Genomic DNA, 27366 nt, shown 5'->3' on the forward strand with positions numbered 1-27366 from the left:
TCCGGCCCTCCAGCTCTCTGAGGGACGGTGATCTGGCCCCCACTTTAAAAAGTTTGAGGACCCCTGAGCTAGAAACACCAACCAGCTGCTGCCTCTTGCACACCCCCTAACTGGGATGTGCCCGCAACCAACGTACATGCCCCTGACCGGAATCGAACCTGGGACCTTTCAATCGCAGGCCCATGCTCTACCACTGAGCCAAACCGGTTTCAGCATGATATGATTCTTTTTCATGCAATGGTTCTCAATCAGAGGTAATTCTGTTTCCAATAAAATTTGGCAATGTCTGGAAACATTTTTGGTTATCACAACTGAGAGAGTGATAATGGCATCTAATGGCTAGAGGCCAGGGATACTGCTAAAATCCTACGATGCAGCCCTAGCCGGGTTGGCTCAGTGGACAGAGCATCAGCCTGCAGACTGAAGGGTCCCGAGTTCAACTTTGGTCAAGGGCACATGCTTGGGTTGTGGGCTCGATCCCCAGTAGGGGATGTGCAGGAGGCAGCCAATCAATTATTCTTTTTCATCATTGATGTTTCTATCTCTCTCTCCCTCTCCCTTCCTCTCTGAAATCAATAGAAATCTATTAAAAATAAATAAGTAAATAAAATCCTACAATGCACAGGACAACACCACAACAAAACAATTATCCAGCCCAAAATATCAACTGTGCCAAGCTAAGAAACCCTGTCCCAATATAATGAGGAGCAAAGGGAAGCTCAAGAGATACAAATAAAATGCTAATGTGGCAGTTTAGGACTTTCTGAATTATATTGTCAATCTAAAACACCAAAAAAAACTAATTAAGATAACAGTCTGATTGTGGAAATTTTGTAAACTGAACAATGGAGTTTAGACTTGATTTTTTAAAAAAATTTTATGCTGATTTCCATTTCTATGACTTTTTTTAAAAATGTATTTTTATTGATTTCAGAGAGGAAGGGAGAGGGAAAGAGGAGATAGAAACATCAATGATGAGAGAGAATCATGGATCGGCTGCCTTCTGCATGCCCCACACTGGGGATCAAGCCCAAAACCCAGGCATGTGCTCGTGACTGGAATCAAATCCTGGATCCTTCAGTCGGCAGGCCGATGCTCTATCCACTGAGCCAAACCAGCTAGGGCTAGACTTGATTCTTTGGAAAGTGAAGGGTAATGAAATGAAAATAGTTCTTTGTAAGATTAGTCTGGTTGTGGTGCAGGAGTTGAAGTACAGGCATGAAAGCAAGGTTAGCACAAAGTAAAGAAACTGATGATGACAATTCCATGGTATAATCACTAGGACTGGGTAAATTATGGCTTGAGAATCCTCAGATTTCAAATCTCAGGATTAAATTACAAACCAGAGGGTTCAAATTCCAATGATATTTTGCATTTGCTTGTTTAAGTAAAATGAATCGTTGACTCACAATGCTTCACAGAAAATTGAAAGGAAAAAGTAAATTTTTAAAGGCTCAGTCCCTCATTTAAAAAGTTGCAACTAAACATATGTATGTATGTATAACCAAGAAAAGGGGTGAGAATAAAGATCACTACTTACTGAAAACAAAACATTTTACAAACAAAACAGCTAACCTCATCAAGGCAAAAAAATCCATTAATCGAATCTTAACACTATCACCATTTTCCGTTTGCAAGACAGGTTGTACATGACAAGATATTTTCACTGCTACATTTCATTTAAACTTCTGAGACATAAATTATGTCCACCTGATTGATAAAGTATTGGGGGGAGTGGAAGGGGAAGCAGGAAAATACAAGTGCAGGGTATCAAGTGCAGTCGAAGAAGGTATCAAAAGCCATTCCTAACCTGGCAGGCATCTACCTTTTTTCTGATCTTATCTTCTGCCACAAACTCCAGGTTCCAGTACTTCCTGGAACAGAAGCCCTCTCCTGCCTCCACATCTTTGCTCTTGCTGTTTCCACTATTTGAGTACCTTATTAGACATATTTGCTTCGATGTGCTGCAAGCCCCTTGTACTCAATTTATCCAAAATTAATTTTCTTTCCCTGCCACCTGCCCAACCCAGTCTTCTCTCTCATAATACCTATCTTGGTGAATGGTACTACCCATTTCCCTAAATCAGAAAACCAGGCGATCATCCTAGACTACTCCTATTTCCTCAATCCCATAAACAACCAGCCTCCAGTTCTATGGATTTCATCTTTTAACACTGTTCAGACCTGACCCTCCTCTCCTTTCCACCGCCATTGCACTATTTAGAATTGTGATTATGTCAACAGCTTCCAAACACTGGCCTACTTCCTCTCATGTCCCTTCCCATTTGACAGACTGAACTTTCTAAAACATAAATCTGCCCTGGCCTATGTGACTCAATTGGTTGAGCACTATCCCAAGCACCAAAAGTTCACTGGTTCGCCGGTCAGGGCATACGTCGGACTTGCAGACTAGCTCCCGAGTCGGGAGGGGAGGTGGAGGGCCATGCAGGAGGCAGCCAATCAATATATCTCTCATATCAGTGCTTCTCTCCCTCTCCTTTCATTTCTAAAATCAATAAAATAATATTTAAAAATAAAAACAATAAAACATAAATCTGACAACATAAATTTCCTACATAAAAGCCTTCAAAGCAGCCTCATAGCTTTCAGGGTCAGATCCATATTCCACATTTCATCTTCTTTTTTTTTTTTTTTAATATATTTTATTGATTTTTTTACAGAGGGGAAAGGAGAGGGATAGAGAGCCAGAAACACTGATGAGAGAGAAACATCGACCAGCCGCCTCCCGCAGTCCCCCCTCCCCCTGGGGATGTGCCCGCAACCAAGGCACAAGCCCCTGACCGGAATCGAACCTGGGACCTTTCAGTCCGCAGGCTGACGCTCTATCTACTGAGCCAAACCGGTCTCCGCGCTTTTTTTTTTTTTTTAATATATGTTTATTGGTTTCAGAGAGGACGGGAGAGGGAGAGAAGGTAGAAACATCAATGATGAGAGAACCATTGATCAGCTGCCTCTGTACATTGCCCAATGGGGATCAAGCCTGCAATCCAGGCACGCTCCCTGACTGGGAATCAAACCGTGATCTCCTGGTTCACAGGCTGAAGCTCAACAATTAAGCCACTCCAGTTGGGCCACATCCGGATTTCCTAACATGGTTTACAAGGTCCTTCCTATTTGACCCCCACCACTTCCCATTTCCTTCACTTCTCCAAGCATCACTAGAATTCTAGTCACAGTGAACTAGTCATGTCCAGATCTCCATGTCCTTGTTTTTGTATTCTTTGCATGGAAGTTTCTTTTCCAGATTCACCCTATGGCTAAATAAATCTGCAAGACTCAGCCTCCCATTTCCTCCTCAAAGCCTGAAAACCTGGCTCAGGTATTTCTCTCTTACTGTTTTACAGCCTTGTGCTCACACAGTGCACTTTGACATTGTAAACCACCTCTGTTTTACTTGTCTGCCCCTTCCTCCAAATTGTATTCTTAGCCATCATGGCCAAGTGCCTCGTTTCATCTGTGCCTCATACATATTATAATTAATTACTTCTTAAACAAACGTCCCTGCAAACAGCTCTTTGATGGCGGGATCTAGCTGGTTTTGTCTCAAAACTGCATTCCCTAGATGTGGCAGAGTGCCTGAGACAGAATAAACACACTTTGCTCTAAATTTAATTCTGTGAGGTGAGTGGAAAATCTCCACCTAAGGATGGGAGGCAGTGGGGGGGGGGGGGGGAGTAGGAAAGAGGCTCAAAGAAGTTAAATAAGGCATCTATGGCTACCGATACTCAGCAGTGGGGCAAAACCAAACCTGAGCCATCTGATTTCAGGACCAGAAGTATGCAACACCCTCAGTAAAGTTAACTTGCCTCTTCAGAATAAGAGCGACAGACTAGGAGGAAGGGCGGACTACCTGAATGCAAATACAAGGACCTGCCACTATCTCTTTTTAAAAACTCCCCAGGCATCCCAAACACGCTGCATTTAAAAAAAGAAGTTCTAAGAAGTCTTTATCTTGGTGCCCTTTCAAGTTGCCAAAGAGAGGACACCAATCGGAAAACCGTTCCGAGGCAGAATGAGAGGTTCTCGGGGAAAAGAATGTAGGAAGGGTCTGGGGCTTGGGATTCAAAGAACTGAAGTCGTGATTCCAATTGTTTCCCTCATTCGCTAAAGGGTCGTAGACCAGCCTGTTCTTTCCGGGATCAATGTACCCATCCGTGCAATGGGGACGAGAGAGGGATAAGGACGACTACTAAGGTCTCGGAAGCTCCTTTTAGTTAGGGCATCTTAGGAATCGGGCCTCCGCTGAAGCTGATGACCGGGACTGCGAAACCCAGGGAAAGGGCCACCCCAGGAGAGCCCAGTTCGGTCGGTCACCCCGGCCCCACCTCAAGAGACCGCGCCCAGGATACCAGGTCAGCCTCCGGGGCCTCCGCCCCAGACCCCTCAGCGGGGTTCACCACGCGCACATAGGCCAGACACATAGGCCCTTCACCACGCCGGGAGCCAGTAGGCCGCGGAAGGCAGCCCCTTCCCTACCGGACCGCGAACCCTCACCTCGGAGCTCGGCTTCACCTCCCGACTGCGAACAGCCGCTCTCCACTTCCGGCAAGAACCGCCCAGCAATCTTCGCGCGACCCACTTCCGGGCCCTCACTGGGCGCGGCACCCCCACCGGAAACGAGCGGCCAGCTGAAATGTCTGGCTGGAGGAGCGCGGGGGAGGAAGTCCGGCCGCCCCGCTCGTGGCTCCACCCCCTTATTCACCACGCCCCGGCGTCTACCAGCCAGCACGGAGGGCTCATGCAAAACAGCCCCGCCCACTGGGCGGAGCGACCCCCTGGAGGGCGTGTCCTTATTTGACCACGCCCCATCTAACTGAGGGGGCCAATGAAGGGATGAAATTACTGGCTAAGCTCCACCTCCAGAGACGGGGACAGGTAAGCGGCTAATTCTCCTACCGCTTTGGTCTCAATGGCAAGCCCGCTCCCTTTTCACAACCGTCCAGAAGGGGTCTTGGAGGGACCCAGGGGTAATTTTTCTAAGGGGCGGAGCTCTTGGCGGCCGTCCACTATGCGAGGCGGTCAAGGCTAAGCTCCGCCTCTCTCGGGTTGTGCATACCTCTGTTTCCCCGTTTGTGACGTCGGCCTCGGACAGAGTTCTGGGTGGACCCGCAGAGGCCGGGTGCGGAGAGAGGGTGGACGAGGGCGTGGGCTCAGCCCCGGGCTTCTGGGCGTGCCCACTGCCGCCTCGCTCGCTCAGCCCCGGCTGGGAAGGTGGAAGCTCGTCCCACTTCCTGTGAGTTCGGTGCGCTCTGTGACCATAGATGGTCAGGTCTGGGGCCTCGCAGAAGCCTCCGCCCCGTGTGGTTTCGGAGTCCTTCCTTCAAGCCCCCAGGGTGTGGTTTCTGAGACTAAGATAAAGCGGAATTAGGATACTGCTAGCTTGCTCCACTCCGCTAAAACCTGGCTTCTGAAGCAGCCTCACTCCGGGCTGGGCGTGCCTAGCCAGCTGCCACTCAGTTCAGGGGAGGCTTGCCTTCCGGGCTCGGACCTGGGGATCAGAGCTTTGTTGCCTCAAGGCTCACATTTTCCAACCATTGATTATCCTCCCACAAAGATGTATTTCCAGAAAAATTTGGCGAGTGCTATATAGCTCCTGTCCCTTCAGTGGAGCGACTGTGGTAGTTCCAAGCTTCAAGTTGAATGCAGGCATTATATGCCAGTCATTCATTCAACAAATACAGTTCTTATAATAAGAACTACCATTTATTACGCTCTGACTACATGCCAGGCCTGCACTGAATGCTTAAAGTGCGTGCATTTTCATTTAATTCTAATAGGAACACTCTGCGGTAGGTACCATTATAGCCTTCAGTTTGAAAATGAGGAAGCTGAATTATTTCCCAAGATTGCAATGTAACTGTTTTACCTTTGAAAGGAACACATCTACCTGACTCTAAATCCCATGAGCTTAACCTCCATATATAGACCATACTGAAATCATTTGGGGCAGTGTTGTTTCTCTGGATGAGGAGATATCCTGGGCTTTAGTAGGCCCGGAAGTAGGGGTCAGACTTTTATCAGGTTACTTAATTTCTTTGAACCTGGGACTTTTCCCAATTTTATTACTCCTAGTATGTTTAAAAGAAAAACGATAAGACAAATTATTATACAAAAATTGTACATTTTTACATTTAACAAAAAGCCACAAACATACACACAAACTTTAACTTTATTAAGACATAACATCAAAAGGTTGTATTTGCCGAAACCGGTTTGGCTCAGTGGATAGAGTGTCAGTCTGTGGACTGAAAGGTCCCGGGTTCGATTCCGGTGAAGGACATGTACCTTGGTTGCGGGCACATCCCCAGTTGGGGGTGTGCAGGAGGCAGCTCATCAATGATTCTCTCTCATTGATGTTTCTAACTCTCTATCCCTCTCTCTCCCTCTCTCTAAAAAATCAATAAAATATATATATTTTTAAAAGTTGTATTTGAATGCTTCATATATGTGCAACCTAGAACAAATAGCCTCCCTGGCCCTCATTGTATTCACCTTCATCTTCTAAATCTCTTTCTTAATTAGAGACAGGAAATACCTAGACCACATATTGCATTCTAGAGGAAAAGGAGAAAGATGAGGAAACAGGAAGGAGAATGAAGAAAGGAAGGGAGGAAGGAAGTGTCTCCATCTATAAAATCAAGATGATCATTTATAAGGTTGCCCTGTTTGGGGTGGCTCAGTTGGTTGGGCTCAACCTGTGCACCAAAAGGTTGCGGGTTCAATTCTCAGTCAGGCACATGCTCTGGTCGCAGACTTGATCCTTTGTAGAGGGCATGCAGGAGGCAACCGATCAATGTTTTGCTTTCACATTGATATTTCTCTCCCTCTCCCTACCTCTCTCTCTAAAATCAATTTTTAAAAAATATATTTTATTGATTTTTTCAGAGAAGAAGAGAGAGGGATAGAGAGAAAGAAACATCGATGAGAGAGAAACATCGATCAGCTGCCTCTTGCACACCCCCCACTGGGGATGTGCCCACAACCAAGGTACATGTCCTTGACCGGAATTGAACCTGGGACCCTTCAGTCCGCAGGTCGACGCTCTATCCACTGAGCCAAACCGGTTTCGGCTAAAGTCAAATTTTTAAAAATATTTTAAAAAATTTTGTAAGCTTGTAATGTGAAACAAGCAATAACCTATGTGAAACCACTCTATAAAAGTGATTTATTTTTATTTTTTTTGTAAAGAGAGCATGCATGAGTAAGGCACAACCCCTCCCCCTAAGAAATATACACTTAAAATTCTAGTGGGAGGCAATTTAAGAGTATCTGTCACTTTTATTTATTCGTTCATTTATTTATACACAGGGGAAAAATTATTGACTTTTTCCTCTATGCTGGGTATCCTGCCACTTTGTACCAGGCACAGCGAGAGTCACAGCAGTGGATGATTCAGATCCTCTCACTGTCCTAATGGGGTTTACCCTCTACTGTGGAAACAGGTATTACATCTGGAGTAGACATCAGAACAAGGGCTGACTGTTGACTTCCAGCTTTTTCTTCTTCACCCATAGTGGGCTCTCATCAAACACATGTTCAGTGAGACCCCTGAATTCAGAATAGTCATTTACTGAGCTGAGGTAGATGGGAAGAACACACAGAGCAAACATGAGTAAATAATAGTGGAGATGGCTGCGGTGAGAGCTTCCTGTAGAAATTGGAGATAAAGAGGAAAAAAAAAAAAAAAGAAAAGAGGTTGAGCAACGTGCCAGGCAAGAGAGGTAAAACCTTAATGTGAAAGCAAGGAAGAGCTGGTCGTATTTCATTTAGAAATACAAATCTAGCCATGGTGCAAAGCATGGACTTGAGTCTGGGGGGGCGAAGGGGGAAGAGGGGGGTAGGGAGCTCAGCTGGTGTGGGTCAGTGGTTGGATGTCAATCCATGAAACAGGAGGTCACAGTTTGATTACCAGTCAGGGTACATGCCCTGGTTGCAGGCTTGATCCCAAATAGGGTGCATGCAGGAGGCAACCAATTGATGATTCTATGTTTCTCTCTCTCTCCCTCTCTCTGAAATCAATAAAAACATATTTAAAAAAAAAAAGGGGGGGGGGTATAGGTTATAAGTCAGATACAAAAATGTACCAAGGGCCTGAATCAAAAGTATGGTAGGAGGATGCAGGGGAAGGGACAATGAAAAAGACAGCATTCTTTTTTCTTTCTTTTTTTTCTTTTTTTAAATATATTTTATTGATTTTTTTTTTTTAACAGAGAGAAAGGGAGAGATAGAAACGTCGATGAGAGAGAAACATCGACCAGCTGCCTCTTGCACACCCCCCACCGGGGATGTGCCCGCAACCAAGGTACATGCCCTTGACCAGAATCAAACCTGGGACCCTTTAGTCCGCAGACCAACGCTCTACCACTGAGCCAAACCGGCTTCGGCAAAAGACAGCATTCTTATAAAGGGAGCAGTGAGGAGGAGGATAAGGAGTAAGACAAATGGAAAGAGAATGATTTGAATGGGCCTTCAGTCTAGATCTAGTTCCCCAGGGATATACTCCCATTGAATACTACTTTTCCTTCCTGGCAGGTCTTACAATCTTAATTACTTGTGCAATTGTCTTGTAATGTCTTCTTTTTCTGTAAGTATCTTGAAGTGAGAGTCCTTGCCTCTCTGGCTCAAAAATGATACTCAATTGATATTTATGGAAAATGTTAACTAAATGAAAAGGGTGGAGGGGCCAAGGTGGCTCTGAGACTTGGAGCACAAGTTAATGGAAGGTGGGAGGAAGACTGAACTGGTATTTTAAGGTTTTGAGCCTCAGACTTCAAAATCCAGCCTTGGGAAGAGAAAGAAAGAAGTGCAGTTTATCATTTTGCAAGCAAGAATGGACAACAGATGCTTGGCCAGTGCTGCTCAATGGTTGAGTGTCGACCTGAGAACCAAGAGGTCATGGTTTGATTCCTAGTCACGGCACATGCCCAAGTTGCAGGCTTGATCCCCAGTTGGGGGAAAGAGGGTGTGTAGGAGGCAGCCAATCGATGATTATCTCTCATCACTGGTATTTCTATATCTCTTTCCCTTTCCCTTCCTCTCTGAAATAAATTAAAAAAAAAAAAAAGAATTAACAACAGAGTTGATGGATTCTCACACATGCCCTGTCTCTTCATGTGCTTTGCCATTTTCTCATTTTGCCTAGATTTCAGCACATTTCTAAGCCTGCAGAATAGCTTTGTCTCTGAGGTGCCACCCAAGATTCTTCCTTATCTCTCAGAGTTTCAGACACAGAAGTCTGGCGGTTTATCTGGAATGTTTCCAGGGCTGGCTCAGAGGATTGCCTGCATCTGTGCAGCCTGGCTCAGAGCCTGTCTGCATTTGGGCGGATCCTCTCGCCCCCTGCCAGAAGGGGCTGATGACAGACAATAATCTAATCAAGCCCATCTCTCTGGCCTCTTAGGGTGGCCCCAGGATCCAGCCTGAGTTAGGGTCTCAAGTCCAAACATTACAAGTTGGCAAAATAAATATTGGCACTATAATGTAGTGGTTAAGATCTGGATTTGGTGTCATTCTGACCTGACCCTGCATCCCAACTCTGCCCCTTGCTAATTGTGTAATCTTGGTCAGGTCAGTGGATATTAATATCCATCTTGAATGGCTGATACGGTGATTAAGAGAGAAAATTTACAAAAACCATTGACTCAGTGAGTAGTAACAATTATTATTCAATACAGAGAGTCTATTGTCTATGTCCCTGGTGAAGACCACCAGGAAGAAAAATAAAGTCTGAAGTATCAACACAATGGATGGTGCCACCATAACCACTGCCACTATTATCCCATCACAAGAAAGGTTGCCCACAGTGTCTACTTCTTTATATCATTACCTTTTAAAAATATATATATATTGTTGATTTTTTTATAGAGAATAAGGGAGAGGGATAGAGAATTAGAAACATCGATGAGAGAGAGACATTGATCAGCTGCCTCCTGCACACCTCCTACTGGGGATATGCCCGCAACCAAGGTACATGCCCTTGACCGGAATCAAACCTGGGACCTGTCAGTCCACAGGGTGACGCTCTATCCACTGAGCCAAACCAATTTGGGCTTAACTTATTTTTAAAGTTACAAGTTGGCTGATGTAGCCCAAGCCATCACATCATGTTAAGGAAAGAGGAAGGAGAAGGTGCAAAGCTGAAACTAGAAAGTCTGAGTTTTCTAAAGAACTCCATAAAGCATACTCTGCTTTCTGTCTCATAGCAAGAACCAACAGTCAACAAATATTGCAGCTTCCAATGTGTTCATTTCACACTGTTTCTGAAAGTCCCCATAGGAACTGACCCCCCAGTTGTCCACAGAAATAACCTGCTCATTAATGAACCCTGTATTGACTTTTCTCTCTTCCTGACTTCACTTGTCTCAGGAACCCAAACTAAAGAGAGGATGGGATTGGCTGGGTCTGTGATGGTGGGAAAGTGACAGTGAGCATTGTCAGCTTTGATAGTATAAGGTGTGCACTCTCTCTCTGTTTGGGATATTGCCCAAATATATGAAGGGACTGCAGATGCTGAGTGTCCGATAAGAATGATACAAATCCACAATAATAAACCCCTGGGACAGCTCAACAACAGCATACACCCTTCTTTCTATACTTACACTTCAAAATATGAAACAAAACAAAGACTCCTAACTGAAATAACCTTCCTTTTGCCCTAGCCCATTTGGCTCAGTGGATAGAGTGTTGGCCTGTGAACTGAAAGGTCCCAGGTTTGATTCCAGTCAAGAGCATATGCTTGGGTTGCAGGATCGATCCCCAGTGGGGGCACCCAGGAGGCAGCCAATCAATGATTCTCTTTCATCATTGATGTTTCTATCTCTCTCTTCTCCCTTTCTTTCTGAAATCAATAAAAATATATTTTTAAATGAATAAATAAAATAACCTTTCTTTTACATTTATTCCCCACTCCCAAACAGGAATCAACTGCAGTCTCATCAATTACATCATGTAGCTTCAGGTCTAAGAGTACTGAATAATGTTCATTCTTCCTTCGGTTCCATAAGAATCCTGCTTCAATGTTCTTCAGTTTATGGGTTGAACTTTAAAGTCAACCACCATGGGAGGGAGGGCATGTATGGGAATGGGGGGGGGGAATGGTAAGATATGTACACATATAATACCTTAATAAAAAAATGAAAAAATAAATAGTCAACCACCACAATATACCACATTCTACATATATGGGGGGGGGGTGTAGAATTAAATATAGTATGTAACTGTTGAACTGACATGGCCAGAAACCTTTCTGTACCTGATTGCCAGGCCTTGGTTGATAGTTTGACTTCATATATCTACTACCCATTCCATACTCCCTTGGTCTTCAACCAGCACCCCAGTTCCTCGGGGCCATAGTGATGGGAAGAGAAGAGAGCATGAAGGAGACATGCTACTGTTTGAAAGGCCCTGATCCAGAAGTGGCATATATCACTTCCACTTACATTGCATTAACTAGAACTTAATCATATAAGTAAGTTCTCTAGAGGTGACCCAGACCTTCTTTCTTGAGGGACTAGAGACCTTGGTGGTGCTGCCTGTATGATATTCCCATAATTGTCTTCACTAAACATGGCAAGAATAGGAGGTGCCCTAGGTATCCTCTGGATTATATCCATCATCCTCTCTTCCTCTATTATGAAAATTCTTTTGCCTTGATAATAGACTCATTCATAATAGACCCAGTCAATCATGACAATCAGAGATAGGTAAAGTTTAATAAGCTCTCCAGCGATAAAATCTCTGATTTGAAGAATTTGCCAATTTCTGCAATGTAAATACTACCACCAGGGCTAATTTTAAACAACCAATGTTATGTCACTGAATATAGAGTTAAGAAAAATGCACCGTAGTGTGTGAGATAATAGTCCCCCATGATGTCCATATCCTAATCTCTGGAACCTGTGAATATGCTATTTTACATGGCAAAAGGACTTTGCATATATAATTAAATTAAGGATTTTGAGATGGGCAGATTATCCTGGATTATCCAGATGGGCCCAGTGCGATCATATGTATCCTTATAAGGGAAAGAAGGAAGCAAAACAGGCTGAGTCAGAAAAAGAGATGTAAGCCCTGCTGACGTGACTCAGTGGTTGAACGACCTATGTGAACCAGGAGGTCACAGTTCTGTTCCTGGTCAGAGCATATGCCTGGGTTGTGGGCTCCATCCCCAATGTAGGGTCTGCAGAAGGCAGCCAATCAATGATTCTCTCTCATCATGGGAGTTTCTATCTATCTCTCCTCCCTTCCTCTCTGAAATCAATAAAAACATATTTTTAAAAAAGAGATGTAACCATGAAAACAGAAGTCTTTGTGATATGACCAAGGAATGTGTGCAGCCCCTTGCTAGAAAAGGCAAAGAACAGATTTTCACCTAGAGCCTTCAAAAGGAACAGTTGTGTTGACACCTTGATTTTAGCTCTTTTGGGATTTCTGATGATCTGCACAACTCTAATAAATTTGTGTTGTTTTAAGCACTAAATTTGGGATAATTTGTTACAGAAACAATAGGAAACTAATACTTGCACATAATTGACTCTTGTAAACCTATGTGAGCTGGCTCTAGCACACCACTGAATTCACCTTTATCTTTTTATTTTTTTAATTAAAAATTAAAAAAATATATTTCTTTATTGATTTTAGAGAGGATGGAAGAGGGAGAGATAGGAACATCAATGGTGAGTGAGAATCATTGATTGGCTGTCTCATGCATGCTCCCCACTGGGGATTGAGCCCAAAACCCAGGCATGTGCCTTTGGCCGGAATCGATCCTGGGACCCCTCAGTCCAGAGGCCAACGCTCTATCCACTGAGCCAAACCGGCTAGCACATGTGTCAAACACAAGGCCCGTGGGCCAAATCCAGCCCTCCAGGCCTTGCAATGTGGCCCGCACCGCGCTGTTATCACTGCACTCCGCTGTCAGTTTATGACATTGTCAGTTTATGACTGTTCAGTAAACCATTCAGCCTGCGATTTAGGCTGGATTTTAGATTTTGGCCCCTTCTCTGATTGAGTTCAACACCCATAGCCGCTAGAGCATCACCTTTGTCTTTTTAAATCTATTTACTACTGGCATGAAAGCCAAAATTGGCAAATGACAAGCCCAAATTGTCAACTGCCATCCTTAGTTTCCAATCCAATAAAACTGTTTTTATGTCCTCTAGTAGAAGGTAATAAAATGTATGATTAGTCATGCTCAGAATCACAAGACACGAAGATAAACATTTAAAAGTAGTCAATTAAGAATAATAGAATTGTCACTCTACATTTACCCTTTTTCTTCTGGGATCCATCTATTCTGGCTATGAGTAAAACACCACCACACATTGGCTCCTGGTTCAGAACTTATAGTGCATCCTATAAGCTAGACTTTCTATCCTGCAAGTTGTTGTCTCTTACTTCTGTTGGCCAGCTTTCTACTCCAGCCATTTTTGTGGCTATCAGGTGCATGCAGGTATGACCTGACAATCCAAAACTTCAACTGCTTTTTCCAAGTATCTCTTGCTTTCTGCCTCAGGGCTTCTCTCATGGAATTAACCTTATAGGATGCCTATGGGAATTTACACAGCCATGTGACTTGTGTGTCATCCTGAAAGTGCTAACTCTTGAAAGTGCAAGGGAATTAATCCTTTACCAATGAAGGCAGGAACTAGTGAATGAATTCTTCTCTCTTCTTTCCCTTGGTTGGACAATTGATAAGAACATTCTGCATGGCTTCAGAATATTTCCAGGGGAATAGAATCCCATGTGTCCAAAGCAGTGACCTCCTAGATCACTCATCCTTGGGCTGACTTTCCTGGCTTGCCTATTTTACTCTTCCCTTCTTTGACTCATGTTCCTTAGGATCACTTCTGGAAAACAACAACAACAAAACAAACAAACAAAAAACAACCCATAACTATTTGCATGTGCTTGTCTCAGGGTCTACTTTTGGGGGAAATTAAGTCTAAAAGATTTGATAGTGGAAGTGACCTTAGAAATAAAAGTCTCAGGATGGAATTCTGGAACTGGATCAGACAGCAATGAGGATCCCATTGTTGGTGGTAAATGGAATGATGATAACCCTTGACCTACAGTAATCTCATAATTACTAAAATTTTTACCTGTGGTATATTGTAATAAGATATAGAAGGAAGATGAAACATTGATTTAAGAGGAAGGATAGCATTTAAATACCTGGGCAATCTGTAATAATAAAAGTGTAATATGCTAATTAGACTGGACAGCTGAACTACCTTCCAGACATCCTTCCAGATGACCTTCCGGATGAAGCCAGGGCTAGGAGGGCCGAGGCAAGCCACCCAGCTGTGAGGGCTGAGCCCCTTGCACGAATTTCGTGCACTGGGCCTCTAGTGGTATTACAATAATTATGGTGTTGGTTGGTGTTGTGTTTTTTTTCTCCTTTGGGTTGGCTTTTGTAATGGCTGTTGAAGTCTCGAAAAAAAAAGACAGGATCAGATTCTCTATCAACATAAATATATATGTCAACCCTGGCTTGACTGATACACTGAAGTACTTATTTACTTCTCTTCCTTCATCAATCTCTTCTTTTATTTCTTCCTCTGACTTCTCTACTGCATGTTATAGTTCCTAAAAATTCAGTCTTAGGTTCTTTATTTCTTATGCTTTCCAATGATTAATTACCTTTGTCCTGTATCTTTAATTATTATCTTCATTCCAATGGCTCTCTGGTTTGCCTGCCATCCTTTCATAGCTTTATGTTCTTGAGTATCTTGCTTCAAACACTGGTATGTTAAATGACTTTGTCAGTAAACCACCACAAGATGGCAGCCTTGCTAATTTTGGCTACCCTGAATTCAGTTACCCACTCCTTCAAGTTGGAGGGGTTAGGAGTGACTTCTAATAAGACTTCAGTGTTATTGATATACTTGTTGAGAGCCTTCTCAATATCAATTCTTTGAATATATTCATATTTTTTTTAATATTTGAAAAAGTTAAATATAATTCCCTTTGCAGATGAGAAAATTGAATTAAAAATGGTTAACTTGTTCAAAGTCAGGACCTAGATTTGAAATCAGTTTTGACTCCAAAGCCAATTCTCTTTCCATTGCATAAGTGAATCTCAAAATGTAGCAGTATTATTTACGTGGGTTTTTTGTTTTGTTTTGTTTTTAATTACAATTAACAGAAAATCAGCTTGAACTAGCTTAACAACACAACAGACCATTTGGGAGTGCCTCATGGAACCCTAAGCAGAAACAATGCCCTGGCTTTAAAGGAGAGAACGGCCCTGGCTGGTGGGGCTTAGTTGGTTGAGTGTTGTCTCATGCACTAAAAGAGGTTTTTTGTTCCATTCCTGGTCAATTGTGGGCTTAGTCCCCAATAGGGGTTGTGCAGAAGGCACCTGGTCAATGTTTCTCTCTATCTCTCTCTCCCACTCTTTCTAAAATAATATTTTTTAAAATAGAGAGAGAGAGAATAAAATCAGAAACTGCAAAGTCTAAGATTTGGGGGAGATGCAACAGCATGGATGGAATTGGAGACCATTATGCTAAGCGAAATAAGCCAGTCACATAAAGATAAATATCATATGATCTCACTCATATGTAGGATATAATGATCAACTTAATTTGATGAACAAGAATAGATCCAGAGACAAATGGTAGGGAAGGGGGGGCGGTTAGAGAGCAACCAAAGGACTTGTATGCATGCATATTAGCATAACCAATGGACACAGACTTTGGGAAGGTGGGGGCTTGCCTGGGGTGGGAATGGCTAGGGTGGGGGTCAATTGGGGAAAAAGGAGACATATGTAAAACTTCAGACAACAATTAAAAAAAAAAAAAGATTTGGTAGAGAAAGAGAGGAGCGAGGGGAAAGGAAATAAAATAGCACAATTTTAATGCATTTTAGATATTGAGCCCCATGCAAGGTTCAATTTGAAAAATAAGTATTAACTATATTAGACAATACTTTTAAACTACTGAAGTAACGTATGTAGCCATTTCCACATTGTTGCACATTTGGGAGATGTCGGATTTCTTTTTTCTACTTTTCACTCTAATAAGTAAAACTGTGATGAATATTCTTTCATTTTGTACTAGACAGTGCACGAAGTCACCCAGTGTTTGCATTTCCCCTGGCCCTTACAAATGGCCTTAAGGGAGGAAAGGGGGGTGTAACCTTAGGTAATTAGAGCCTTTGCCTGAGGCCAGTGCTACTTGGACCTTCCCTGACTGTCAGCCAGACCAGAAATACTTAATGAGCATTTAACTACATGCCAGGCACCACCGGGCACTGTGGATTTAATGGTGAATAAAATAGGTACAGAATGTCATCTGTATATTTAATGGTGAATAAAATAGGTACAGAATGAAATTACTCTAGTGGGGAAGACAACATGAAACATATTCCACTAAATAATTATAAGAATCATAAGCAGCCCCGGCCAGCGTGGCTCAGTGGTTGAGCGCTGACCTATGAACCAGGTGGTCACTGTTCAATACCTGCTCAGGGCATATGCCCTGGTTGTGGGCTCCATCCCCAGGATGGGACACTCAGGAGGCAGCCAATTGATGATTGTCTCTCATCATCGATGTTTCTATCCCTCTCTCCCTCTCCTTTCCTTACTGATCACAAGTAACAGCTAAATCAACAAAGAGATGTTCTAAAGCAAGCATGCCAAATGAATATTTTTGCAGCCCAGCCAATATAACAGTATGCAAGAAATGTTTTAGTAAAAATTTCGTAACTTAATTTTTACAATATCCTGTTATACATAATTACTAGGTGTACCAGTTAATAATGCAGATTTTTTTCAATAGATGGATTTACACATATGTTGATATATATGCAATTTGACATGCTATTTTGTTGTATTGACAGCAAGCTTCAAAGCTTCATATGTCAAATTTGCATATGAAGGTGTTAACATTACAGACATTTTTACACTTAAAAATGTTGCACAACAGGAAATATTTCACTTTAGGAGAACAAGAAAAATAGGTTTATTTGAGTTATGATTATTAATTTGTGTAGTTATTCAGTGTTTGGCAAGTTAATGTTTAAGAAAAAATATTAATTTTTATTAAAATGTTCTATTATTTTATGTTAACGACTACTCATTTATTTCAGCCCTTTGTATTCAGCATGTCTCTATCAAAATAAACCTACGTTTCTATGAAAATTGAAGCTTTTTTTTTTTTTGCGGCCCACATAAACCTAAACCTTGTTTATTTGGTGCCTGTTAGCCTTTGAGTTGGACATGCTTGTTCTAAAGATTCAAGAAACAGTAAACAGACTTAATCTGGGTAGGTTAGGGCAGGTTGCCCTTAGGAAATTTTACGTAACTGAGACCTGAAGGATGAGTAAGATTAGTTAAACAAAGAGATTGGAAAAGATTCATTTGAGCAGAGAAAAAAAATTGTGAAGGTCCAAAGGTAAGAGAAAGCTCAGCAGTTTCAAGGGGCTGAGAAAATTTCAATGTGGCTGGACACAGAGAATAAAGGGAATAAGAGATTGAAGTGAAAGAAACAGTAGGGTCCAGATCTTGCAAAACTCTTTTAAACTATATGAAGGATTCTATAATATACTAGTGACCTGGTGCACAAATTTGTGCATCTTGAAAGGAAATTAATTAGAAGAAATATTTTAATATCACTATTTGCCCTTTCTCTATAATAGAAGTGCCAACCAAATTCATGATTGATAATGACAGATGGAAACACATGTGTGTGATTGGCGCCAGCAAGAGCTTTATATGTATCGTGCATGCCCAAGTCAACTTAGCCATATATATATATATATATATTTTAAAATATTTATATATATATATTTATATATATTTATATATATTGATATTTATATATATTTATATATATTTATATATAATAAACTTGCTTAATTAGACCTGCTTTCTGATTTAGCTAAACTTTTTTTTAAAATTTCTTTATTGATTAAGGTATTACATATGTGTCCTCACTGATTTAGCTAAATTTTTTCCAGCCCAGTGAAGTACCCCACTTCTCTTTCAGATAATTGTCAACAACACAGCAGTAAATATCAGCACGAAGCAGATTATTACTGTGGATCATGCAGGGAGAACAAAGGGTAAGATATTTAACTGCAGCAGAGTTTGAATATATTCTCCACAGTGAGAAAACCTGAATTTATTTTCAAGGTTCACCATTTCTTTCTTCTTTTCAGCAAGTCAAGTTTCTAAGCTTTCTAAATCTCCGTTTTCTGGCTAATAGAAAAGAAACTAGGATTCCACCGAGTCTCCTATCTACTTCCTCCAGGACTTGTGTGAGGATCAACTGAGATGAGGCATGGGAAAACGCTTCACAGACATTTGGTTAAAGTGTGAAATGTTTGCACCTGGCTATAAAGCAAAGTCGTGTTTCTGGGCTGAAGAAACTGCAAGGAGGCTAGTCATCACTGGGGAGAGGAAGCAGGGCATTGCTACATGACATCATTACCCAGCACCCACAGCAACCATCTCAGGTTGGGCTGGGCTGTGGGCCACATTTTGCACCATGGGGTCTCGGCAGCATGGGCTGCGATTTGGTGGGCTCTCGCTCAGGAGTGGTGGCAGGGCCCGTATCCCACTTGGGGGAAGCTGAGTGTTGCTTTGTGGGCGCCAGGTTTGCGGTGCCGTTTCTCTGTAAATGGCTAGTACGCATCATGGCAGCTCCTACATTGGGTGTCCACCCCCTGGTGATCAGTGCATGTCTTCCAAGACTTTTAGAAAATAATTAAAAGACTTTAAACTGAGAAAGTACACAGTCCTATGTACTATGTGTTTGAACAAGATCATTCCGGCCATAGGATGAAGGCCAGTGGGGTTAGGAGTCAGGGTCCGATGCAGATGTCCTGGCAAGCCATGAGAGTTGTTTGGACAGCAGTAGATAAAAAGAAATGGACAGACTCGAGAGTGAATGATCTAAGAGTTGGACATTACAGGAGCTAGGTTATCTATGAGAGTGTGTGAGTAGTCAAGTAGACTATTAGTTTTCTGACTTGAGCAGCTGGGGAGATGGTATTTCTTTATAGAGTCTGGGAACACTGGAGGAAGACTAAGATTGAAGGGGGAAAGTGATGAGTTCGGTTTTAGACATGTTCAGTTTGAGGTGTTTGTGGGATTTCCTGAATGTGCATGTAGACATAGAACTGGATCTTTGAAGACAAGTCTGCACAGGAGGTGTGGATTTAGGAGTCCTAAGATTGAAAGGATATAAAATGGAACAAAAAAAAGGTCAGTCAGAGCTATTGAGGAGCTACATTAATGGTAGTTGGAAGAGAAGCCAGAAAAGGATAGTTAGAAGGAACAAGCAGAGCGGTAACAGAAAATCAAGAAAGCGAAGAGAAGAAAATATTTCAGAAGGTCAGTGGATACCTATACTAAATGCAATAGAATGATCAAATGAAAAGAAGATGGAAAAGTGTCCAATGGATTTACAAACATGGTGGCCATTGGTGATATCAACAGCAATTCTGTAGAGTGGTAGTAGGCAGAGTAGATTGAAGTAGGATAAGTGAGAGATGAGAAAATGGAGGTAGCATTGTAGGTCACTTGAAAAATTTGCTCTGAAAATGAGACAAACAAAAGGGTTTTGAGGGAAACATTCATTTACCTCATTCTTCAAGCTAAAGACTGGGGAGTCATATTCACTCTTTTTTTTAAACTCATATCCTACTTTCATCAACAAAGCCTGTTTCAAAATATACCAGTATTCTGAATCTCACCACCTATCCCTCTTCCCACTGCTACCTACTCCAAATCACTATCGTCTCTTGCCTGGACTATCTTAAGAGCCTCTTAATTTACCTCTTTATTTGGTCTCTCCCTAACACCCTTCCCTACGTAGCATATCTGTGAACTGTAAGAGGCAGGTTATCTCTCCCCTATATATTTTGTACACACAATGGTGGAAAAGGTACAGAATTACCTGTATAGTAATTCCCCTTTCAAGAGAGGGAAAGTAGGAGGCACACACAACAGAGCCAATTCTGAAATCAAACAAGTCTATGTTGATTAGAGCGTAATCCAATTGCCTGAGAGTTATTCTTGTTCACTGTGGGCTTGGTTCAACCCTTTGAATCATTTCTTCTTTTTCTATAAGAAAATTGAATTTACAACTGACCAGTTCTCTGAGTAGCTCCTGCTGAGACAGGAGAAAGGGAGAGAGAAAAAACCAAACACATTCATGTGGGAGAGAAACATTGATTGGTTGCATCCCAACAGAGGATCAAATCCACAACCTGGACATGTGTTCTGACCAGGAATTGAACCCGTTTCCTTTCATTGCATGGGACAACACTCACCAATGGAGCCATACTGGCTAGGGTTTGTTTATTTATTTATTTATTTATTTATTTAACATTGAACATCAATGTGAAAGTGAAATGTGCATTGGCTGCCTCTTACACAAACTCCTACCAGGGATCGAACCCACAACCTGGGCATGTGCCCTGACCAGGAATTGAATCCACAACATTTTGGTGCATAGGAAATTGCCCAACCAACTAAGCCACACCTGTCAGGGCTAGTGTCTCTTCTTATAAGGACACTAATACTATTAGATCAGGGTCCCACCATCATGACTGCATTTAACCTTAATTGCTTCTTAGAGGCTCCATATCCAAAAACAGCCACACTGAGGGTTGGGTCTTTAACATATGAATCTTGATGGGAACACATTCAGTATACATTGATTTCTCAGGAACCTCCTGAGAAACAGTCTTGATCTCTGTCCACTACTTGATTCAGACACATGCAAATTGATCTGATGGATTGGTGTGGCCCTGACTGATTTCAGGAAGCTCGAATGTGCACTTGATGGAAAATTGAAAAAAAGGAGGAGGCTTCATGAGGCTGTCAAAAGTAGACAAATCCAGTAACGGACTATGAGAGGTAAGTAACAGGTCACTGCACTACACAATACCAAAAACACCATTCACATCATAATGTTTGTGAATGGAAGTTCCTGGAGTCTTTTGTAGTTTAAAATCTATACCTAGCTGGTAGTTCTGAATACAGTGTATTAGCAACTACTGGTGCCCTTCCTGAAACCTTTCCAATGCAGACACTGTGGCAGACTGTCTAGGGAGAAAGGTATTATTAACATGATTTGAAAAAGTTGAATTATTAAATATCACCTCATTTGGGGGTTTTCTTTGCTATCTATGGTATTCTTCTAAATTTATTATCCTTTTGATGTGGGATTCTGTGGAGATTGGGCCAAAACTGGCTCTCTGACATCTCTCAAGGGGTCCCGAATTGCGAGAGGAGGTAGGACAGACTGAGGGACCCCACTGGTTGATGGGGTTGGGGAGGGACCTCAGAAGGGCTCCAGTGCATGTTCAGCCCATCTCGCCCACTCCCCATTGGTCAGACCCCAGCAGCAAGTTAACCTACTGGTCAGAACATCTGCCCCCCCTGGTGGTCAGTGTGTGTCATAGCGACTGGTCAAATGGTCAGACATTTAGCATATTGAGCTTTTATTATATAGGATATATATTTTTATTGAATTCAGAAAGGAAGAGAGAGAGAGGAGAGAGAGAGAGAGAGAGAGAGAGAGAGAGAGAGAGAGAGAGAGAGAGAGAGAAACATCAATGATGAGAGAGAATCACTGACTGGCTGCCTCCCGCATGCCCCACACTGGGGATCCAGCTCACAACTTGGGCATGTACCCTGACTGGGAATTGAACCTGGGACCACTTGGTTCATAGGTCACTGCTCAACCACTGAACCACGCTGGCTGTACTATGGGACCCTTTTAATTGAGCTTAATTCTAAGGGACCAACTATTAGTTAAAGTGCTTTGGCTACAACCAACAGAAGCCAAGTCTGGATAACTTAAGGTGAAGCATGAAGGAACTTATTGAAATAAAATATGAAAATTCATAAAGTCAAAAGACAATCTGAGCAGCCAAATTTCAACATATCAGGAATCAGGGCAGTTGTGCATATGTAGGTAACAGAAATGAATAAAAAGTCTTTTCAGAATGTTACTCCAGAATGAATCAACTTCAAGAGTTTTCTGTCCTCCTGTCTCCCACTAAAGAGAGGAAGCTCTTTCAGTTGCCTCAGTTGGGATTAGATACCATCCTTTGACTAGGGAAGGGCAGAAAACAATGATTGACAGCCCTATCAAACCAGTGTGCAATGGTGAGGAGGCAGTCTACAAAACAAAGAGCTAGAATGCTGATAAAGAAAAACAACAGATGTTTTCTGCATTCCAACCATGGGTTGCCAAGCAACGTCTTCCCACTATTTTTTTATACCATATATAATTTTTTAAATGCCTCTGCCTAACAATATAATTATCTCACATGCAAACGAGAAAATACACTCCATTTCTAAAAGGAGACAGCCCACATCCAGTTATGGCATCCTTTTCCTGGTTCCAGCATGTTCCTCCTACATATTGTGCAACTTGTGGACAAAATGAAAAACTTAACCATCACCAACCCACACCGTATGCTATTCCTGGGCAAAGGAAAAGAAAAGAAAAGGATAATTATTTTTAAATATATTTGGCTTTATTCATATTACTATATGTGGAGTTTAAGAAGAAAAAAGTAGTGTTTCTCCTTTTTACACTCATACTTTTGACATCAGGTGTGTTCCTCCTTTTGCTTTGATCTCTGCCCCCGAGTTATGGACAAGCAAAACACTCTGGACTTGCATTAACTTAGGTAGCTCCATCTTCACACAAAATTGCACAAAGTAACTGAACTAGTCTTAGCACCCTCCCTTTCATCACACATTGAAGTCTCATTGAGTTACATTTTTAATAATAATTTTTAAATGTTAAACCACTGCCGAAACCGGTTTGGCTCAGTGGATAGAGTGTCGGCCTGTGGACTGAAAGGTCCCAGGTTCGATTCCGGTCAAGAGCATGTACCTTGGTTGCAGGTACATCCCCTGTAGGAGGTGTGCAAGAGGCAGCTGATGGATGATTCTCTCTCATCGATGTTTCTAGCTCTCTATCCCTCTCTCTTCCTCTCTTTAAAAAATCAATAAGATATATTTTAAAAAATGTTAAACCATCATTATAAAAATATATAATCCTCAGACCCCCACATAACCCAACTTCTTCTCTTTCATACCTCAGGGAGTGGCAAATCAAAGATTTCACTGTTGAGAGGCCTTAATTTTTACTTACAGATTGAGTTAATAAAGATCAATATTTTCCTGGCTAAACTATATATGCAGAATATTCCACATCTCCCAGCAATGTGAAGGGCAAGGTGAAAATTCAAGTTTTAATCTTGGCTAAAAAATCATTCTACTTCCACCTTTACCTAATATTCTATGCCTCCTATTTATTAAGTATCATATACTTAATATTTGGAGGTTCACCAGCAAATTGCTTGGTTGAACAAAGCTAACATTTTTTCCCTTAGGTTCTTACAACAATATCATATGTAACAGTATAAGACTCCTTGATGGGTTTAGATTTATGTTGCAGATTCAGAGCTGAAACGAACTAAATTGCTCTGCATAATAGAGAAGACAAATTTGGAGTAGGCGATTCTAGAAGAAGGAGGACATAGAAAGGGGAGAGAGATGGGAGCCAGCAAAATTTTGGAAGATTGGGTGTACATGAAGTTAAATGTCAGTGAGAAACAAGTAGAGTGGCAGGATAACTGAAAAGAATTTTACAGTTGGAGTTTTCTCTTTTGAAAATTTAAGTGTATATCCTTCATCTTCTCCCTTCCCACCCCTGATTTTCTATAATACCTTATACTCAAATTAATGCTAAGTATGAGTAGCTTTTGTAAAACTTGAGGAGGGGACATCATACAATTGGAAGGAATCAGGAATCCAGAAGGATAATATGAAAATGTAACCCCTGCAAATTAACAGAATTTTAAGCAATGTGCAGACTTTTTCCATTCAGTTTGGGATTGGAGATTAGAGATAATTTTACATAATCTCAGAGGGTAGGGAGTTTGTTTACATAGTAAAACCTGTGTGTTTTGCCTCTCCTTTTCTCGTCCTACTAGGTGTGTCTTGAGATGGGGGAAAATCCTAGGAATCACCCTTGTTCTGTCTCCATTTGGATCCACTCATGTTGGTAGATCTTCCTTGCAGCTCACTAGTCTACACTAATAAAAGAAAAACATGCAAATTAACCATCACTCCACCACACCCATAAGCCACACCCATCAGCCAATCAGGAGAGAGTATGCAAATTAAACCAACCAAGATGGCAGCAGGCCACGGAGCTGGAGCAAGCAGGAGGCTCTGGTTGCTCCAGCAATGGAGGAAGCCAAGCTTCCCACCCACCCTGGCCAGCCCTGACCTCCGTTCAAGGCTACAAAGGTTCAATTATAGAAGATACTTGCTTCCAGCTGGCCCTGGCCTCTGCTCAGGAAGTGCTGAAAAAAAGAAAAAGAAAAAAGGAGAGGCTGGGACCTTGGGTTGCTGGGGAGGGGGGAGTTTGGGGGGGGTGATCAGGCCAGGATGGGATGGCAAAAGCCGTTGGGGGTAAGCATACCAGCAGGGGACCAGTTGGAGGTGAGCAGGCCATCAGTAGGGGTTAGTTGGAGGTGATCAGGACAGCAGGGGGGGGCAGTTTGGAGTAAGCAGGCCAGCAGAGGGGCAGTTGGAGGTGAGCAGGCAGGCAGGTGAGCGGCTGAAGCCAGCAGTCCCGAATTGTGAGAGGGATGTCTGACTGCTGGTTTAGGCTTGATCCCTGTAAACCAGCAGTAGGACATCCTTCGAGGGGTCCCAGATTAGAGAGGGTGCAGGCCGGGCTAAGGAACAATTCCCCCCCCACCCCCCCGCCCCATGTACGAATTTCATGCTCTGGGCCACTAGTCTATAATAAGTGCTGACATGCAGAGCCACTGAGCCTAGCCTTGGAGATGGTACCTATCCCACTCTCCACATATCAAGTCCTGCATTCTGGCACAGAGCTGCCTCTACTCAGAGACGGGGCACCATTTTCTAAATAACACTTTCTCACCTACCTTCCCCTGGAGGTTTATACATTTCTCCACTCTTGTGTTTCACTAATTGTTCCTGCCTTAGCTACCTCATTCCCTCTACCACCATAATTTGCAAAGCTGCCTCTCTCACAGTGGAGTTGGACTTCTATTTGCAATGCAGAACAGTTGTATTTATTTCTTTGATCCTTGGCCTTCCAAACTGTGTTCTTTTAGGCCTGCTGGGAATAGTGAGCCAGCTATTGAAGAGTCAGGTACCTCTTAATGGCTTCTCCCTTTTCTGCACAAAGACACAAAGGCCCTGCCAAAGCTTTGAAACTAAACCCTCAAACTTCTCCAGGCTGTGCTTGAGCATATTATATAAAAAGGAGCCTGTGAAAGAGAGAAAGAAGGGGACAAAGAGTGTGGTTTTCTTTTACTAGTTACAATTGTTAGCATTTTCTGATTTTTCTAAAATGAGTACACAGAGGCTCATAGAGGTTATATAACTTGCCCGAGGTCGCACAGCTAGTAAGTGGCAAACTGGAGTTTGATCCCATTCCAGGACTTCAGATTGCATATAAGGCTCTTTCCACTTTAACTTAGCTGTCCCTGGAAGTTGAGGTTGGCTGCCAGTGGAGTACAAAGAGATTTTCCCATAGGAGAGAGACATCACTGTCTCTCAGCAGGTGATAAATACACTGTAGGACCTAAACATCTCTATCGTTGAGAGCTAACGTACCACCTGAAGTGTCTTACCTGCAAGTGGGCAGCTCTGTGTACCAAGTATACAACTCTAGAGTACATTTCTTTCTCTCTTCCTCTTTCTCTCTCCCTCCCTCTCTCTAATCTGTAATTAGGACAAGGAGTGTCCAATTCAATTCAATCTGGGAAGGTCACACAGAGGAGATGTATGCTTAGGAGCTATGGGTTGGTTACCTGCCATGTGGAACAAAAAACTTGGATAATCTTGCCAGTCCAAAAATCTAATGGGCAAAGATGGAAATTTGTCCAAGACTTGAAAGCTATGAACATGATAGTTATTTTCCATGTCCCAGTTATTCCAAAACCTGAACTTTTTGTCACAAGTTTCACCAGATTCAAGATGGTTCACTGTTGTAGACCTCTGTTCAGCCTTCTTCAGCAGCTCTAGCGACTCCAACAGCCAGTATCTATTTGCCTTTACTTGGAACAATCAACAATATACTCGTACAGTCATGCCTCAAGGATCTGTTGAGGCCCCTTCTTACTTCTCTGAAGTATACCACCAAGATTTAAGCATCTTCTCGTTCCCCAGGAAATCAACCCTTTTACAATTGTAGATGATCTCTTGCCATGCTCAGTTACCAAAGAGGTGGCCATACAGGATTTTGTTTGCTACAACAGTCAGCGGAAAATAAAGTAACTAAGGGAAAATTACAGTTATCTCTAGACACTGATCATTATCTAGGTCATAGAAGTACTCAAGGAATCGAGTTAGCTCTAAAAAGAATTAAGCTAACCCAAGAATTTCCTAGGCCCACAACCAAGTAACAGCTTTGTGGATTTCTAGGTCTGACTGGCTATTGGTTCCTAATTTTTCTTAATTGACTTATCCATGCTATTAACTTACTAACATTTCAGACCTTGGACCCCTTCCTTAGGAAAATAAATATGAGCAGATCTTTTAAAAAAAAAATATATATATATATTATTGATTTTTTTACCGAGAGGAAGGGAGAGGGAGAGAAACATTGATGAGAGAGAAACAGCAATCAGTTGCCTTTTGCACACCCCCTACTGGGGATGTGCCCACAACCAAGGTATATGCCCCTGACCGGAATTGAACCTGGGACCCTTGAGTCCACAGGCCAACACTCTATCCACTGAGCCAAACCAGTTAGGGCCTTGAGCAGGTCTTTAGAAGACTAAAACAAGAGTTTCAAGAACCACCTACCTTAAGGGTACTTAACTTTTCAAAACATTTCACTTTATTCTATATAATAAAGAGCTAATATGAAAATGGTCTTCATGCCCTCACACCTTTGCACTGTAAGGGCTCAGACACTCAACAATGGGGAGAGAGGTATGGGACCAGCCAGGCTGTGGCCCAAAGAGGGATAAGCCACCTGCCCCACTGTCCTGGGTGCCAGCATCTGTGCTTGAGCCTGTGGCCCAGGAGAGGGACAATCTGCATGCCCCACGGTCTCTGTCGTCCTGGGCACAGTGGCTGCGCCTGGGGCTGGTTGAGGGATAAACCGCCCGCCCCACAGTCTTGGGCACCAGCGCCTGCTGCTGGCCTGGGCGAAGCCAGCCTGGGTCCTGGGTCCTGCAGCCAGCCAGAGGAGAGAATCCTGGGTCCCAGATGCAAGGTAAGGCAGAGGTGTTTAGGGGCAATCAGGCCAGCAGGGGAATAGTTAGAGGCAATCAGGCTGGTAGGGGAGCAGTTAGGGGTGATCAGGCAGGCAGGCA

General features: G+C 42.6%; 1 protein-coding gene and 1 long non-coding RNA gene across 8 annotated transcripts in view; one reads left to right on the top strand and one right to left on the bottom strand.

Annotated features, from left to right (window-relative positions):
• The window catches only part of CAP1 (cyclase associated actin cytoskeleton regulatory protein 1), a 29751-nt gene extending 24524 nt beyond the window's left edge, over positions 1-5227 (bottom strand). For 2 of the 7 annotated variants that reach the window (XM_084874631.1, XM_084874627.1), the window contains exon 1: positions 5078-5227. The gene's annotated coding sequence lies outside the window, so the exon portion shown is untranslated. Of the gene's footprint in view, positions 1-4515; positions 4717-5077 lie in introns of those variants that run through there. The other 5 variants (XM_084874630.1, XM_084874626.1, XM_084874628.1 and 2 more) reach the window with 4 other exon arrangements.
• LOC311617864 lies at positions 4818-24334 on the top strand. The gene is made up of 4 exons (XR_014794192.1): positions 4818-4896; positions 18012-18087; positions 20796-20890; positions 23992-24334. It is a non-coding gene; the product is annotated as an uncharacterized lncRNA (long non-coding RNA).
• Positions 24335-27366: the final 3032 nt, after the last annotated feature.

The sequence above is a fragment of the Pipistrellus hanaki genome (genome assembly GCF_964339955.1).
Source record: "Pipistrellus hanaki genome assembly, chromosome: 2".
Lineage (NCBI taxonomy): Eukaryota > Metazoa > Chordata > Mammalia > Chiroptera > Vespertilionidae > Pipistrellus > Pipistrellus hanaki.